General features: G+C 42.2%; 1 long non-coding RNA gene across 1 annotated transcript in view; it reads left to right on the forward strand.

The window, feature by feature from the left end:
- The window catches only part of LOC141757742 (uncharacterized), a 113868-nt gene extending 108230 nt beyond the window's left edge, over positions 1-5638 (forward strand). The window contains exon 5 of the long non-coding RNA XR_012591742.1: positions 5503-5638. This is a non-coding gene — a long non-coding RNA (uncharacterized LOC141757742). The remainder of the gene's footprint in view (positions 1-5502) is intronic.
- Positions 5639-6000: the final 362 nt, after the last annotated feature.

The following is a 6000-nucleotide window of genomic DNA, read 5'->3' on the forward strand; positions in this document are numbered from 1 at the left end:
TACTTACACACTCGGAAATGAAATGTGTAACTTGCTGAATTAAAGTGGACCGGCCGGCTCACGTTTTGAGGCTGCTGTCACATGCTTGCACACACAAACACACACCCGCACACACTTTGAATCAATTCCTGTCTCCGCTATCAATCCATATCTCGATCGTTGGGCCTCCTGATGTGAATAAACTGGGCTATAGACCTAACAGCAACCCAATACTTTATATATTTCACCGATGTCAAAGTGTCAGAATGAAGTGCTGCTCGCTGGCACTTGGCAAATTTCTCCTCTCCTTTCTGGCCGAGTGTAGCTCCAGTTTCATTCGCCTGTCGATTGTACAATCGTGTGAGGGTGAAAAGTTTTGTGACCTGTCAGATATGATGCTATTTCCAACAATTCAATGATCGTGCATTTCCCACAAAAGAAAAATTCATCGATTACCCGGAAAGACAACTGGAACTATTTGTTCCCCAAAAAAATCACTTGACTTTCTGAAAAGCCTTTATAGTGACAGCAATGTGCTCAATCAGTGGGAAATGGAGCACCGGGGTCCTCGTTCAACATGCAACAGTAAAGGGGTAAGACTCAGGTAACCAGCAAGTGTAATTACGAGTACGCCTGATCCCTGTGAAAGCTCTTCCCGGCCACTTTCTCCCCTGCACCGAAGGCTTTGGCACGAGTGGCGGAGAGGGTCACTGTTTAATAATGAACAGGTCGAGCCGGCTGTAACGGATACATACACCTGCTTTATACATCAGTCAATTACCTAATTAGAACTCTCCCTCAGGGGAAAGCTAATACCTCGTCCTGGAGCAGGAGGACAACCCCTTCCATGTGAACAGAGGCGCTCGCAAGACAAACAGATACCTGTGTGTGTGTGTGTGTGTGTAGTCGTGGTGCGTGTGTGTGTGTGTGTGCATGTGCATTCACACGTAAGTGTGAGGAACAATAGGAAGGGGGTCCAGTATTTCTTTGCACAGATCAGGTACCCAAGGACACTCATGGGAAATTGTGCTCTATGCGACTGTGATCCAATAACAATCCTTCCTCTGCCCACCTCCTCACACACGCTGCCCTCGGCCCCTCGCCATTCATCCCGCCATGAGAAAGCGATCTGTGTAAACTCATATGATGTCTTTCATGCTCCTTTTCAGAGGGCACAGATTAAATGGTTGGTCAACAGTCAACAGTTTTCGTAACGATTATATCTTCGGAAAAAGGTAGTTCAGGCTTTTCTCATACACCGTTTGAAGCTATACCTACGAAAAGTAAATGCACTGTAATTCATATATATATCCCACAAAATCAATTTGTATATAATCCACGTAATTGTGAACCAGGAAGTATAAAGAGCGCCAAATGCCGTGTCGGGGTGGATGGGTGGGTCAAAATACAGTGGACATTTGCCCAGAAGACCGGCGTTCATATCCCGTGTGAAACCAGAAGTTAACATTGATTTATTTGTCACGTAACCTCTGTACTTACGTTACGCCATTTCCCTTGTTATTTTAACCCAAAAACACAATATTTTCCTAAACCTAACCAAGTAGTTTTTGTCACGTAGCTTCCGTACTTAAGTTACAGCACTTCCGGCATGGCGTAAACCCCTTCCAGTGTGGCGTAACTTAACCACGACCTTTTCCTAAACCCAACTACGTAGTTTTGTTGCCTAATCCTAACCAAGTTGTTTCCTGTGAAGACGTAAGTTTATTTTGAAAAGACTGGAGTGGAAATTGACGCTGGACATTCGTAGGAAAACGCACGAAAAATGAGTAATAACTTCTCATAAGATATCCCACTAACCGTTAGTTACAATAATAATAGTTACAATGAAATCTCTTCACAGCTAGATGTGTGAATTATGTGAGTAACAGAGGTGTTGTTTATGGGAAGAAATGCTGTTGATAAACTTTTTAATTTATTTTTTCGATACTGCAAATAGGAATCAAAATACTGTAATGTTTTACTACCCAACACTGATGGCCAGAGGCCACTAGAGATAAGTGTAATTTGGGTGAACCGGCCCTTTAAAGTGGATGTTTTCACCTATAAGTGCGTGTGCAGAGGTGTGCTGATTGATAATTTGATCAGACAGTCTGCTTCCATGGACACTACGGGTTTTGCTTAGGCCACCAACAGCTCTGAGGCAATCAGGGACACTTCAGCTGTGATTAAGTCACATACTTTAGCCTCTGGAGAATGGCAGGAGGAGGGGGGGGGGAGAATGAGTGATGAAGCTCTCACTTCACAAAGAGGGAGCGGACAAGGGTTGAACATTTGGGATCACTAATGTTAGTCTATACATCCTCATCTAGGTTTCCCTCATGACCTCTGCCCCACCCCATCCCTCTCCATCAGGCAAATGCAAAACGCCGCCCACCTCCCCGGCCTATGAGCAGAGAAGCCCAGTCACCAACCGACACCACCCCCGGCTGCTCACGTCATGTTTTTACTACACAGCGAAATCAATTTCTGCTTATTAATAACAGCTACGGTGTAAATATCTGTACTGCGAGGGAGATGGATGGAATTGAAAGAAGAAAAAGAGGACTGAGATTGTGATGGTGGCGGTAGGGGGGGTCGGGGTCATGGAACATGCTCCTAAAAATCAATTTTCACAGGAGGACTATTAGGTTATTGAGAAGTGGGATGACTGATTGGGGGCTGTATAGTGTGTGTGTGTATGCGAGTGCACATGTACTTACTGTAAATTACTTAACAAGTTTCAGACTTTGGAGTTAGTTCTCATACCAAAAGCGTGACATGTGATCACTGTTAACTGGCAAACAACTTCAAGACACCTTGTGCAAAACCCAAAACATAAAGTAGACATTTGAAATGAAATAAATGATCCTTCCTGTCCTTTTTGATTGTTCTTTCCTTCTGCCCCTCTTTCTTTAAAGAAAAGTGAGTCACCATGCCCACTTCTGAGGGGAAAGAGAGGAATGTGGCCTGCCTCAGCGAGAAATCCCAAAGTGCTTGCCGACTCCTAGCTGCTAATACAACTAATGCAGTAATGTAAGGGCCAAGGCGATTAATGAGAGCGCTCTGCCCCTGACATCTCAGACACCCTAATGTTGCTGCAGCGTCTCCCTAGCCGTGCTTTAATCCATCACCGGTCCCTATAACCCAATTATGGCCTGACGCTTTACTTTTAGCTCCTCTGCTGGGTCCTTCACACACATCTATAAAAGGGCAAACATGCACACACACACACACACACACACACACACACACACACACACACACACACACACACACACACACACACACACACACACACACACACACACACACACTCAGACAAGAATATTTCAGCATCGTCAGACAAGCACATTTTATAAAAAAAAAAGATATTTGTGCGCACAAACACTGTCACACACACTCCCAACCTACCACCCAACTTACGGAGTCAGGTAAGCTGATATGAAAGACACTTTAAGAGAGAGCTGAAGTCTTTTTCAGCCACCTTTTGTCAAAAGCACACATTTAATCTGCTGTTAAGTTCCATAATGCTGTTTGAAAATTCAGCGTTGGGGCCTGTAGATCTCACTTGAAATGAACTCTGAAGGTTAACTAACTTCCTGTATATCTAATGTCATCTCCATAAAGCCCCTTTCTGGTTATGATTGTAATCGTAGCATGATGCTACACCAACATGCTTCATTCCCAGAGGTCCATCAGTGCAGTGTTGTAGCTAAGGGGGCATACGTACGTACTGCATTTTTCATGAGGTCCCCCGTGCAACATTTATGATCCACCCTGAAGGCTTTAAAACAATACTTGACTGCGTCTCCCACCAGGATATACCCTAACATCTGGAACATACCGTACATGTGGGCGTCTTGATATGATGCAGGAACTAGAGGAGCGGTGCTGAACTTCCTAAAACCCCCCTCCCTCACTCCCTCTTCCTCTCTCTGTCCGTCAGTTATGTCACACGCAGAGTAACAGCTCTGTCAATCAAGAGATCTATGTGCTGGCTTCCTCTAAATCAGGTGGATTGACTCCTTAAGAGTTACTGGAGGAGCCTACTTCCATTAGCCACTCCCAACGGCAAATTAACTTAAATGTACCCGCTCAATAAAGTTCAAGACAATCATTTGCATGTCAATGTCCTTCTTCTCTCAAGGCCTTTCCCAAACATACAGCTGACTAGTGCAAATCCTGAGATTGCTGTTATTCCATTGCACTAATACCAATTAGCCAGAGAGCTAATTGCTGAGAGAAATTGGTTAGTTGGGAGAGAAATGTTGCACTCTGGTGTTAAAAAGAATCAACTTGAGAAAATAGGAACCTTTTTACTTTAAATGGACATATTCCAGCTGTTTGGAAGGAATTACTTTACTTCTTATTATGTTTTTATACTGTATTTCCACTGTATGCTTTGCAAATATACCATAACAAAATGCGACTTTTTGTGGCTTGACAACCAGTGGTGGAAGAATTATTCACATTCTCTACCCAAGTAAGAGTACTAATACCACACTGTCAAAAACACTGTGTTACAAGTAAAAGTCCTGCATTGAAAATGTTACTTAAGTAAAAGTATGTATTAAGTATAATCAGGAAAATGTACTTAAGTATTACAAGTATGAAAATGCCCCCTGTGACTGTTAAACTATTATATATCATATCATTAGTTTATTATTACTCATGCATTAATGTAAAAGCAGGATTTTACTGTTGGCTGATCTGGAACTCATTTTGAACTATTAACTAATGATTATTTTCATTATGGATTAATCTGCTGATTATTTTCTCCATTAATTGATTGATTGTTTGGTTTGTAAAAATAGTGATCACTGTTCACTTTTTGCACTATATTGACATTTTTAATAGTCCCATATCTCAGTTGTTAACTTCCACTATATTAATTTGTAACAGTTTCTTCATCTCCTGTTAGTTTTATATCTGGTATATATATATATATTTTTTATATACTTTGTATTACTTACTTGTGCCTTTTTACTAATATGTTTGCACTATGAACTGTGATGCTGGAAACTTGAATTTCTCTCAGGATCAATAAAGTTACTATCTACCTATCTACCTATCTATCTATCTATCTACCTATCTATCTATCCTAAAATTGCTTCATAGCTCCAGCCCATCTCCAGCCATCCATCTGTCATCATGAAGTTCACTTTTGGTCCTTAGAGCCAAAGTCATGTCACTACTGGGCTATGTTACATCATATCCATACAAATATGGGTCAGAATAATATGAGAAAGAGTGCTTTAGGGGGGATTACTGTTGTCAAAAATCACCTAGAGGTGGAGGTCAGAGTGGTTTAGAAGAATATTAAAGATGCCCAGGTGATGAGAGGCTATACAATGAAAAGACTGAGAATTATATCTCTGTGTGTGTATCATGGTATTTGGTCAAAAGGATTAACAGTGTTCCAACTCAGTGCTGGGAATCTGCTACTGAAGGATTAGGATGCTCACTGGGACTCTACTTCACCGTTCTCTTCTTCTTTCTTTTCTACCATGTGTTTATATACAGGATCTCTCCTCTCCTCTCCTCCAGCCCCTGGGTGTCTTCAGCATCAGATGTCATCCTGCCAGAGACAAAGTAAGTCAGACAAACACACAGGCTGGACCTCTGAGGAGAAACATGCTCAAGTGCTATAAGTGCCCGGGAGTCGTCTTACAAGAAACACTTATTGCATTTTGTATTGAGCATGATGTTATGAAAAATTAATACAGGGGTGGTGTGCCTTCCCCTCCTTAGCCTCTCAGTGTGTGAGTGTCCGTTCGTATGCATGCAGATGCACGTGCACTCACTTGCACGTTTCTGTATTTATGTTTTGGTATAAATGCATGTGCTTGAGTGCAAGAATGTGTGGCTGCATTCATGTGATTCGGGCGCGAGTTTTGTGAGCTAATTGTATAATATATCACAGTGATTTCCATCTCCAGAGAGCTGGTGTTTTGGTGAAAGAGCCACTGTCTGATTCCCAGCTTCACTATTGACAATAGTTACGGCACAGGGCTCCTTCCA

The sequence above is a fragment of the Sebastes fasciatus genome, chromosome 19, assembly GCF_043250625.1.
Source record: "Sebastes fasciatus isolate fSebFas1 chromosome 19, fSebFas1.pri, whole genome shotgun sequence".
In the NCBI taxonomy this organism is placed as follows: Eukaryota; Metazoa; Chordata; class Actinopteri; order Perciformes; family Sebastidae; genus Sebastes; species Sebastes fasciatus.